The 12,613-nt window shown below is 40.2% G+C and overlaps 1 pseudogene; it reads left to right on the top strand.

The window, feature by feature from the left end:
• Positions 1 to 10,437: 10,437 nt before the first annotated feature.
• LOC109433898 (hypoxanthine-guanine phosphoribosyltransferase pseudogene) lies at positions 10,438 to 11,087 on the top strand (annotated as a pseudogene).
• The last annotated feature ends 1,526 nt before the right edge of the window (positions 11,088 to 12,613 follow it).

The raw sequence follows: 12,613 nt of genomic DNA, 5'->3' as shown, positions 1-12,613 counted from the left end.
ACATGCCAAAAGCATAAGCTCATAAAGCCTAAGGGAGGCAAGTCCAAACGTCATCCACGGCCTGAAATGGCTCAGGCCTTAGCATTCCCCAGAGGACTTGGGCCTGAGCCCCCAAAGTGAGCTGGAGGCATGGGGGCGGGGGTCTTCATGAACTCGTATATGGGAAGCAGGAAAAAAGAGGTACAATGACCATGGTCTGGTGCTGTCCATGAGGACAGCAGGACAGGGCTAAATATTAAAAACTGGGAGCTGTCCTTGGTCTGGACACTCTCAGGGTGACTGCATCCTCTGGCCCTCCCTGACAGCTGGGGACACACCATCAGCAACTGCCCCTCACACCACGCCAAGCACTCCAAACAGGACGGCCTGCTCTGCTTCCAGAAGTGGCGCCACCCCAGGAAATCAGGCTGACAGCGCCCATTTCCACCACCAGATCCTGTGCTGTTACAAAAGGGACTGGCGGCATGAGAATTTTTCTAACCTCCTTACCTGTTCCTTCTAAACCAAAAAACGCCCCCCTCCCCATTTTTTTTGGCTAAAAGCCCATTTCCCTAAGAAATCTCCTCTATTCTATATATACATTCACATGGATGAGAACTTTTCACACTAACTTCATTGTCTTACTATTTCACAATGAAATTTCCCCTTCATTTTGCTAAATTAGCTCTAAAATAATTTCTCTCTACCTTAGAGAGAATGAAGATGTATAGTAGGAATGGCCAGGTGAATAACGTCAGGAGCTCCAAAACCTAGTCTGATTCTCGTGCCACCTTGGGGAGAAGCGATGGACAGGACAGAGGCTCAGCGTGGTTTCCCCCCGTGTGACTGCAGTAGATCTGTCGGAGGCCTACCCAGAGCTCCTAACTGGGCCACTACAGCTGTCCTCCAGCTCCTGAGTGTTGGCTGCTAACTGCTCACACCTACACCCTTCTCCTGCCCTTGGCTGACCATGACTGCCTTGCCTGGGCAGTGATGAGGCACTATCCTCAGAGGGCAATGACTGAGGCTGTGGGAGTGACAGCCCAGGCCCTCTGCTAGGTGTACCCAGGGGATAACCTCTGTGATACATTTCACATTCCAGAGCTCCCCTGGGATCAGGCTCAGACTAGACTTAATCCAAACCTACATCTTGGCTTGGCCCTTCCCTCACTGCCTTAAAACTTCTTGCACAAGAATCATCATTTCAGGCTCTGCTTCTGGAAAACTATTCTTATCATAGTGTCCTGCCCAATACCAGTCCTGTAAGATGATCAATAAGAAACGTTTCAGGGTCAAATAGTCTGCGCAATTCTGCAAATTTTGTTCCCCTCCCAGAGACTCCAATGCATATTAACAGTTCTGAGAAATACAGCAATAAAGAAACCTGTTTAACTGTGCTTAATCCTGTTAGTACCTATTAATAGCATATATTTGAGGAAAACTCACCTAAGCCTTGAGCCCCAAGGAGCCAGTCAAGCTCAGGAGGAGTAGGATGGGGTGGGAAAGGGATATTGGGAAGATTCATTGATCTAAAATATTCTAAGTCTACTCTGAGGCTGTCTTTAGGATTTTGATTAGTTTAGTTGGGGATTAGAGAGAGGATTTGTTCTGTGTCTGACTTGTAACACTGGGGAAGTTTCCAGATCAGTGGCTACCTGAGTCCAGCCCTGAACACAAACGACAAGGCTTGAACCAACTCAGTGGTGTGGAAGCGTCATTCCTCTCACCCTGCAGGCTCTACTGTTGCCCCAGAGTCTGACGCCTTTGTACCCTGCTATCCTCAAGGACCACACAGGACGACCATCTCGCCTCCTTTCACTGACAAAAGGGAACAGCACTGTTTAACTACAGAAAAAGTCTGCCTTTTTGTTAATTGAAAAAGTTCCAATGCCACATTCAGTCTAGGAAACCAGTGTATCGTAATCCATCTTCTCTCCTCTCTGTTCCCAAGGGGTATATTAACAAAGTGGGTTGGCAGGTCCACAGTGATGGGGAAAACACAATAGCAACATGAACATGGCACTGCCGGAAGATCAGAGGGGACAAAGGGAGCAGCGTAGGGAAGGTGGAATTAGTCTCGTCTCTTCTTAGCTGACCTTTCCCTGGCCAGATTCAGGGCGATACTGAAAGGTGCTGGAGCCGGTGCCCAATTCCATGAGTCTTTCATAATCCTCCTTCTACGCCCTTGCTACCTAATCCATTCCTAGCACTTCCATCTGACTAGAGAATGGACACTCTCTGACTGCTCCTCATGGAGGGTGTTGGGCCTAAATGGATGAGTGGTGACCTCCAAGTGCCTAAGGCCCTACTTTCAGGGAGCGTAAGGCTTTAAAAAGCATCCAAGTGAGGCAGCTGGCTTCCATGCCCAACCTCCAAGACTACCCTGAAAACTCTGAACCTCCAAATCTCCACACTGCAAATAAAAAGCCAGAGCACACTGAAGAGAAGGATTTAAAATGTCTGAATATCTCATTATACAATTCCACTTAAGATCATAATATCACATACGAAAGCTACTTGAACAAGCTGGCATATAGTTAATCAATAATTGAGTTGTCCCCAGATATGAGAAGGCCATGGAAACCAGTGGCTTAGATGTAGATCTAGAAAGAAATCAAATAAGAATAAACTTGATCAGAATACCAGCTCACGTTGAGTGGAAAGGATACAGGTCTAATAAAAAAGACAGATAATAACAAATGTTGGTGAGAATGTGGAGAAGTTGGAACGCTCATACACAGCTGGGGAGAATGTAAAACAGTGCAGCCACTTTGGGAAACAGTCTGGCAGCTCCTCAAAATGTTAAACATAGAGTTACTATATGACTCAGCAATTCCACTCCTAGGTATATACACAAGAGAAATGAAAACATATGTCCACAGCAATACTTGTACGTGAATGTTCATAGCAGCATTATTCATAATAACCAAAAAGCAGAAACAACCCAAATGTCCATCAACTGAAGAATGGATACACAAATGTGGTCTATCCATAAAATGGAATATTATTCAGCCATAAAAAGAAATGAGACTCTGATACATCATACAACATGGATAAACCTTGAAAACATTCTGTTAAGTGAAAGAAGCCAGTTACAAAAAACTACATATTGCATGATTCCAAAATAGGCTAATCTATAAAGACAGAAAGTAGAGTGGTGGTTACCAGAGGCTGGGAGAAGATGGGGAGGTTGGAATACATTAATTACCTAGGACTGCCAGGAGAAATTACCACAACCTTGGCAGCTTGAAACAACAGAAATTTATCGTCTCCCAGTTCAGAAGGCCAGAAGTCCAAATTGAAGGTGTTGGCAAGACTGGTTCCCTCTGGGAGCTCTGAGGGGGAATTCGTACCCTACCTCTCTCCTGCCTGGTTGCTGGCAGTCCTTTTGTGGCCCTGGGCTTGGGGTTTTGTAACTCTAATCTCTTCCTCCATCTTCACTCTGTGTCACTGCATGTTCTCCTTGTCTGTCTCTTATAAAGACACTCAGCATTGGATTTAATGGCTCTACCCAGAATGATCCCATTTCAAGATCTTTCATTACCTCTGCAAAGACACTTATTCCAAATAAGGTCACATTTTGAGATTCTAGGTGGACATATTTTTGGGGGCCACAATCAACCCACTCCAGGGGGTGATGGCTGTAGGATGCAGTGTTTCTTTTTGGGGGTGATGAAAATGTTCTAAAGTTGACTGTGGTGATAGTTGCACATCTTGGTGAGGATACTGTAAGCCACTGAACTGTGCACTTTAAATGGGTGAATTATACAGTATGTGAATTTTATCTCGATAAAGCTGTTATTTGTTTAAAAAGGGTCACAGCATCTTATTGCACCCCTATTACTATGAGTAGTAGACCTGTTTCTTCATGGAGCCATGGATGATTAAAAACAAATAAACAAAGCATTGCCTCTCTCCATGAATCTCCTTAAAAATAGACCTATTGACTATCTCATTCATGAAGTGGTTTTTGACGAAAGACAAAAAATTGTCTGGTCAGCAATGTCTTTCAAAGTCCCTCAAAACTTCAAGATTATCACAGTAGCCATTGAATGCCGTCTTCCCAAATCAAACTGAATAAATAACAAAAGAACAGTACCTGTGGCTTGGCATTATATTTTTATAAATTGTTATTTAGATGTCCTTGAAAGGCAAATAACTTTTCCATCAATGTTTAGCTACTACTCACTACATAATGCAAATACTAAGCACGTGAGGCCAAATACTAAGATTAAGGTTCAGCTATCAGAATATCCCTTACCTTGATTTGGTCCTTTACTGGAAAGCCAGGACTTGTCTGGCTGTCAGATTTTCACAGGGTAGAGATGTAATGATGTCTTTCATGCTTTTAAAATGTTCTGAAGGGAGCAAAGCCCACAGAAAGTCAGCAGCCTGGAGTCTCCTGTTGATCTCTGGACAGAGTGAGCAGCAGTTCAGATGCCGCCTCCTCCACAAAGGCCTTGGACATGGCTCTCCTCCCTGTACACTCCTGTGGTACCTGGCATAGTCCTCACTGCATAGCCTGCTTCAGAGGAGACAGTAATGAATGGGTTAAATGTAATCTGAATAAAGTATGTTTTACAGGAGATGATGTGGAAGCCACTAACATAGGCCACCTATGGAAACTTAAATTTTCTAGTGGCCCCACTTAAGAAGATAAAACGAAACAGGTGAAACTAATTTTAATGATATATTTTATTTAGCCAAATACACCCAAAGTATTATCAAAACAAGATTCCATCACTATAGAAATTTTTAATGAGATATTTTATTCCTTTTTTTTAATGCATTAAGTCTTTCCCCCCTTTATTCTGTCTCCCCCAATGCATTAAATCTTTTAAGTCGAATGTGGTGTTTTACACTCTCAGTATATCTCAGTTTGCACCAGCCACAGTTCTAGTGCTCAGTAGCCACGTGTGGCCAGCGGCTACCATATTGTGTAGCACAGATTTAGGGCATCAGCGACACAGTAGCCACTATGCTGAGCACTTCATTCCCATGTCACCATGATAAAAACAATTATAAGCAGCCTCACTGCACGCTTCATGCAAGCTATGCCAGGCAGTAATCTTCACAGCAGTTCTGTGAATATACACCATTATTATGTTCACTTTCCACATGAGGGAAATGGGAATTAGAGATGTTAACAAACTAGTCCAAAGCTGTACAGCTAGCAAAGGAGCCAGGCCAGGAAGCCTTAGGAAGAAGCTGCACTCATGAAAAGCTTGCACATGGTCGCCGCAAATCCACACACCCATCTTGCAAAACAGGTTCTTATTATGAGTCTTTTTGAAAAATAAGTCTCCCTGTATGCTCTTCAGGCTGAGTTAGTAAAGACGGAGCTCCCAATATGCATTAATTTTGGCCAACTGTATTATCACCACCATAACATCATTGACTGCTTAATATATTATTAAAAACAGGGTGTGAGTTCAATTCCACCCATCTGTGTGCCTTTAGTTCAGAAGTAAAAGATGGTAATTTACTTCCCTATTAATTTGATTTATGATTTCCAGTTATGCACGTTGTTAATTTTCTTTTCCTTTTTTTTTTTTTTTTTTTTTTAAAGATTTTATTGGGGAAGGGGAACAGGACTTTATTGGGGAACAGTGTGTACTTCCAGGCCTTTTTTCCAAGTCAAGTTGTTGTCCTTTCAATCTTAGTTGTGGAGGGCACAGCTCAGCTCCAGGTCCAGTTGCCATTGCCCACCAACCCTTGCGGGAGTCGAACCGGCAACCTTGTGGTAGAGAGGACACATTCCAACCAACTGAGCCATCCAGGAGCTCAGTGGCAGCTCAGCTCAAGGTGCTGTGTTCAATCTTAGTTGCAGGGGGTGGAACCCACCATCCCTTGGGGGACTCGAGGAATTGAACTGGCAACCTTGTGGTTGAGAGCCCACTGGCCCATGTGGGAATCGAACCGGCAGCCTTCGGAGTTAGGAGCATGGAGCTCTAACCGCCTGAGCCACCGGGCCGGCCCACAGGTTGTTAATTTTCAAGCAGAGATCAGAACAGAAAATGGCTGTTTTTATTTCTATTCATGTTTTTTTCTTTTAAATTGGGGAATATTGGGGAACAGTGTGTTTCTCCAGGGCCCATTAGCTCCAAGTTGTTGTCCTTCAATCTAGTTGTGGAGGGTGCAGCTTAGCTCCAAGTCCAGTCACCATTTTCACCGTTTTCAATCTTAGTTGCAGGGGGCGCAGCCCACCATCCCATGCGGGAATTGAACTGGCAACCTTGTTGTTGCGCGCTCGCACTCTAAACAACTGAGCCATCCAGCCGCCCCTCCAGAAGCTCAGCGGCAGCTCATTGTCTTCAATCTAGTTGTGGAGGGCGCAGCTCACTGGCCCATGTGGGAATCGAACCGGCAACCTCGTTGTTCAGAGCTCACGCTCAACCAACTGAGCCATCTGGCCGCCCCTCTATTCATGTTTTGCAATGTGATTTAAATGGTTCTCACAAAGGTTAAGATCCTTTAAACCACATCACCTTTAACGGTCTCCAGTAGCATTCAGGGCATTGGAAAAATAGCTGTTTTATGGAAAACAAGGACATTAAGGTCTTGTGGCAACGTGCATACTGTTTGGACATAAGATCCTTAATATTAGGGATGTTTTCCATTCTCTATGTGGCAGGCGGTGAAGAAAGCAAGAAAAGAGTGATATGATCCTTAGTTGCAGGTTCTGAAGTTTCTGGTACCATGTAAATTCCACTGTTTTGCCTGCTCAGTAAGGTCGATTTTAAAATGTGGTGGCAACCAATGATTTTGAAGTGGTCGTTTCTCAGATTTTAGGGTTTAATAAGAATTACTTGGAGATGCATATAAAAATGCAGATTTTTGCCCAATTCTCTGAGATGTTGATTCAATATATCTTTAGGGTAGGCTCATGGATTTACAGAACTTCCAAAAGTTCTCTCCCCCATAAAGCAATGAGAAAACCAGTTAAATTTTTCAGAATTCTAAAAATTAGCCAAAATCTTGCACCAACCCAAGGAACATTTATTCAAGAAAAGTGGCCAAATCTTGGTAAAAATGGCAAGCACTATGGCATTTTTAACTTGCCCTCGTTCTAACACTCTCTCTCCAGCTCCACAGTAACCTTGAAAACCAGTAGTCTGAAGTCATGGGGAAATCCAGTAGTCTGGCAGCCAGCAGAGGGAGCTGGGGTTGCAGCTCCTTCAAAGCCTCCTTCCCAAAGAATTCTCATGATTTGACTTGTATGACGGTTCCCTGCAATTCCACTTGCAAGGCAGTCTTTATTTCACCTGATTTGAAGCTCATCTAGTGAAAAAAGCCTTTTCCCCAGGGACATTTGTCAAAAACATTTAGAAGCAATTGTTTAATTTCATGGTTGCCTGAGGTGTGGATAACAGCTGGGGCAAACAATAGGCTTTATTTAAAAAATAAAAAAAAGAAAGAAAAAAGAGCTTAAAAGGAAAAGCTGGGTTATGAGATTTTCACAGAGCTATGTATGATGAGCTCCAATTCATTTTTGGGAATTTAGAAACATATACATGTTGGGTTATGTGCAAGCTCAAGAATAACATGCGAGAGCCCTAAATTCTCACCTCTGGCTGACCTTGAGGCTCTGCACAAGCAGGAAGTAAAGGATAAGATGGAATTATCAACTGCCTGGCTGAGTATTGAAAGCAAGCCTCAATGTGCACACAAAGTCCTTTGGCAAAGACTTATTAGTTCCAATTATTTAAGAAAATCTTGTCCAATAATTAGTTGACACTAAACAAACCAAGCAGAGACCTCAATGGCCAAACATGACCAAGGAATACAGATTTTACAGAAATACTTCAGAAAGGTCACTACACAAACAAACAAACAAAAACAATAATGACAAACAGCAACAACAACAAATCCTGGTGGGAGAGTATAAAGAAATCTGATTTCTAGATTTACCAGATTATATTACTTAAAATTCCAGTTTTCAATTAAAAATTATGAGACATACAAAGAAACAAGTATAACCCATACACAGGAAAAAAGCAATCAATAAAAACTTTTCTTGAAAAAACCCAGACATTGGACTCAGTAGACAAAGACTTTAAATCAGCTATCTTCAATATGTTCAACTAACTAAATGAAACACTTATAAAGAACTAAACAAACGTTCGAGAATGCTATCTCACCACAGAAAATATCAAGAGATAGAATTTATGAAAAAGAACCAAATACAAATTCTAGACTTGAAAAGTATAATAACTGAAATGAAAAATTCACTGAGGGACTCAGCAACATATTTGAACAGGCAGAAGAAAGAATCAGAGAACTTTAAGATAGGTCAATGGAGATTATCCAGTCTGAGGAAGAGAAAGGAAAATGAATGGACAAAGTGCACAGAACCCACAGAGACCTCTGAGTCACCATTAAGTGTGCCAACATAATGGGAGTCCCAGAAGAAAAGGAGAGAAAGGAGCAAAAAGAATATTTGAAGAATAATGGCTGAAAAAACCCCAGATTTGATTGAAAAAAATCTGTAGATAGAAGCTAAACAAACTCCAAGTAGAATAAACAGAAAAAGGCCCACACCAAGGTACATCATAATCAATTTTTTGAAATTTATTGAGGTGACAATTGTTAGTAACATTACATAGATTTCAGGTGTACAATTCTGTATTACATCATCTATAAATCCCATTGTGTGTTCACCACCCAGAGTCAGTTCTCCTTCCATCACCATATATTTGATCCCCCTTATCCTCATCTCCCACCCCCCACCCCTCTTACCCTCTGGTAACCACTAAACTATTGTCTGTGTCTATGAGTTTTGTTTCTCATTTGTTTGTATGTTCTTTCGTTGTTTTTGGTTTAAATACCACATATCAGTGAAATCATATGGTTCTCTGCTTTTTCTGTCTGACTTATTTCGCTTAGCATTATACTCTCAAGATCCATCCATGTTGTCACAAATGTCCCTATATCATCTTTTCTTACCGCCGAATAGTATTCCATTGTGTATAGATACCACAACTTCTTTATCCATTCATCTATCAAAGGACATTTTGGTTGTTTCCATGTCTTGGCCACCGTAAACAAAGCTGCAATGAACATTGGAGCACACGTGTCTTTATGTATAAATGTTTTCAGATTTTTTTGGTAGATACCCAGGAGTGAGATTGCTGGGTCATACGGTAATTGTATTCGTAGTTTTTTGAGGAACCTCCACACTGCCTTCTATAACGGCTGCACCAGTCTGCATTCCCACCAACAGTATATGAGGGTTCCTTTTTCTCCACAGCTTCTCCAACACTTGTTACTATTTGTCTTGTTGATGATAGCCATTCTGACTGGGGTGAGGTGCTAATCAAATTTTTGAAAGACAAGGAGGGAATCTCAAAAGCAGCAAGAGAAGCAACTCATCACATTCAAAGGAGCATCAATAAGACTAAAAGCTGGTATCTCGTCAGAAACTGCAGAAGCCAGAAAGCAATGGGGGGACACATTTGAAGTGCTGAAAGAAAAATTAGCAATCAAGAATTCTGTATTTGGCAAAACTACCCTGCAAAAATTAAAAAGAAATTAAGATATTCTCAGAAAAATAAAACAGAGAGAATTCATCACTAGCAATCCTGCGCTGCAAGATATGCTAAAGAGAGTCCTTCAGTCTGAAATGAAAAGTCACTATACAGTAACTTAAATTTACATGAAGAAATAAAGAAAGTAAAGGCAACTACAGAGGTAAACATAAAAGACATTATTAATGTATTTTTGTTGGTAAGTCTCCTTTTCTTCTATCTGATTTAAAAGACAACTGCATAAAGCAATTATTATAAATTGGTGTCGGTGTGCATGTTTTAATTCAGTTCATAAAAATGTAATCTGTATGACAATACTAGCACAAAGGAGGAGGCGAGAATAAAGCTATATAGGAGCAAACATCTGTAGTATTGAGATTAAGTTGTATTAATCAGAGCTAGATTCTTATAAGATAAGATGTTAATTGTAGTTCCAAGAGCAACCACTAAAAAAAAAACACCTCAAAAATATAGTAAAAGTTATGACAAAGGAATTAAAATGGCACACTATAAAATGTCTATTTAAGACAAAGACAGTAACAGAGATGTGTTTGAGAGTTAGCAGACCAGGAAGTTTGGAGAAGAGAACGGCGCAGAGTGAGAAGATAAAATTGGAGATGTGGGTAGGATCTTAATGTTCACGCAGAGCCTCATAAGCTAATGGCAGGCAGTTTGGAGTCTGAAATACAGTGGGTTCTGGTGTCTCTGCCTCGCCCTTTGTCTCTGTCTCTGTCTCCCTCTCTCATAGATAAAATGAATAGCAGGCAGAATCTTGAGTGTGCCTCCCTCTTCTGGGGACCCCTGACTGATACAAGTGTAACAGGGTATAGAACCAAGCTAAGAAAGTCCAGCTAGGTTTAGACCATTAAATAATTATTCAAGAAAAGCACAACTTGGGACACACTCAGCCGGCGCACCTGCTGGTTCCAGGATGACAACTCGCAGCCCCAGCATCGTGATTAGTGATGATGAACCAGGTTATGACCTCAATTTATTGGTATACCTAATCATTACACTGAGGATTTGGAAAAGGTGTTTATTCCTCACAGACTAATTACAGCCAGGACCAAATGGCTTGCTCGAGTGTGATGATGGAAATGGGAGACCATCACATCACAGCCTCTGCGTACTCAAGGTGGGCTATCAATTCTTTGCTGACCTGCTGGATTACATCAAAGCACTGAACAGAAATAGTGATAGATCCATTCCTACGACTGTAGATTTTATCAGACTGAAGAGCTACTGTAATGACCAGGTAACAGGAGACATAAAAGTAATTAGAGATGATTTCTCAACTTTAACTGGAAAAAATGTCTTGATTGTTTAAGATATAATTGACAATTGAAGATATAATTGATAATTGCTTTTCTTGGTCAAGCAGCATAATCCAAAAATGCTCAAGGTCGCAAGCTTGCTGGTAAAAAGGATCCCTCCAAGGGCTGGGTATAGACCAGACTTTGTTGGATTTCAGATTCCAGACAAGTTTGCTGTAGGATATGCCCTTGACTATAATGGATACTTCAGCGATTTGAATCATGTTGTGTTATTAATGAAACCGGAAAAGCAAAATACAAAGCCTGAGATGAGAGTTCAAGTTGAGTTTGGAAATATTTGGAGTCCCATTGAAATTATGGGTAAAGTTATCAAATGTTCTAGTTCTGTGGCCAGCTGCTTAGCAGAACTTATTGCATGTATCTTCTAGGAATTTTATTGTTTTGGATTTTAGAAATGTCAGTTGCTGCATTCCTGAACTCTTTATTTGCACTATGAACCTATGGACTATCAGTTCCCTTTAGGTGGATTGTTGTTTGACTTGTAAATGAAAAAGCTCTTAAACCACACCAACTGCTGAATGAAAACATTGAAATGCAAGAAACATTTAAAGAGAAGATATGTTAGTTTTTTAATTGGTATTTTCATTTTTATATAATCAAGAAAGAACAGAAGTGATTGAATATTGTTAATTATACCACTGTGTGCTTAGAAAAGTGAGTAGCAGTCAGTTTTCATACCAATGACAGCATCTAAGAGATATTGTTATGTCATATAAACCATATGCCTTGGAATTACTTTAGTAGTGTTTCAGTATTATTAACTGTATTTTGCCACTTGGTCAGATTATTTCTGGTGAACCTTTGTCAACAGTTCTTTTTAAATACAAATCAATAAATTCCAAAAAACTTTAAAACAAAACAAAAAAAGAACAACTTTTAACGCCTACGAATAATATATAATTAACTGTTTTTGATGTGTTGCCAAACAGGTGAACATTTTTCTATACAAATTTTCAGTGATTTTCTTGTATTCTTGCTCACACCACTCATTTATTCATTTGTATTTTGTGTGAAGTCAAATGTCTACTTAGATGACTGTGGAGTATCACAGTGCTCATTATCAGTTTTAATTATAAAATATCATACATTGCCGTATATAATGCATTCCTGTGTATAATGTGCACCCACATTTTTAGCCCAAACTTTCAGGGGGAAAAAATCTTTCATTTTAATTTTTTAATTCAAATTTTTATTTCTTTACTTTTAGGTACTTGTTTTTTTGCATTATAAAGGAATTTTAGCATTTATTTTGTAACATGTTATGGTACAAGAAATTTTATGTAACAAATAATTACGAAATATAAGAACAGATACAAGGTACAAGAAATTTTATGTACCCGTAAAAAATTTACAATATTTACACATCATAGAAGGCTAAGAACTCCATCATTGAAGTTAGTCGAAAGTTCAACAAAACCAATTATCGTATTCCAGGACATTATTTTGCATGTGGATATCGTTATTAACTTATAGAGTTACACTTTTAACCCATAAGCATAAATAAAAGAATTAAAAACATTTATATAGATACGGAATTAGTACTACCCAGGTATAATGCACATCTTTATTTTTCTCTCACAAATTTGGGCTAAAACATACACATTATACATGGCAAAATATGGTACTTCTTGATGACTGCCTGAACCAAATCATTTCCTAATGTCTTGGCTTGACTACAAAAGGTGAAGCCACACTAATCCTCACTCTTCAAAAAGTGGCAAGAAACAAGAACAGGACAAGTTCCTGCAAACCGTGAGCTGAGTAACTGGAGAC

Source organism: Rhinolophus sinicus, chromosome 8 (assembly GCF_057876585.1).
Source record: "Rhinolophus sinicus isolate RSI-liver-muscle chromosome 8, RSI-T2T, whole genome shotgun sequence".
NCBI lineage: Eukaryota > Metazoa > Chordata > Mammalia > Chiroptera > Rhinolophidae > Rhinolophus > Rhinolophus sinicus.
Note: the sequence above shows the minus strand (reverse complement) of the source record. Positions and strands in the feature narration are given on the sequence as shown.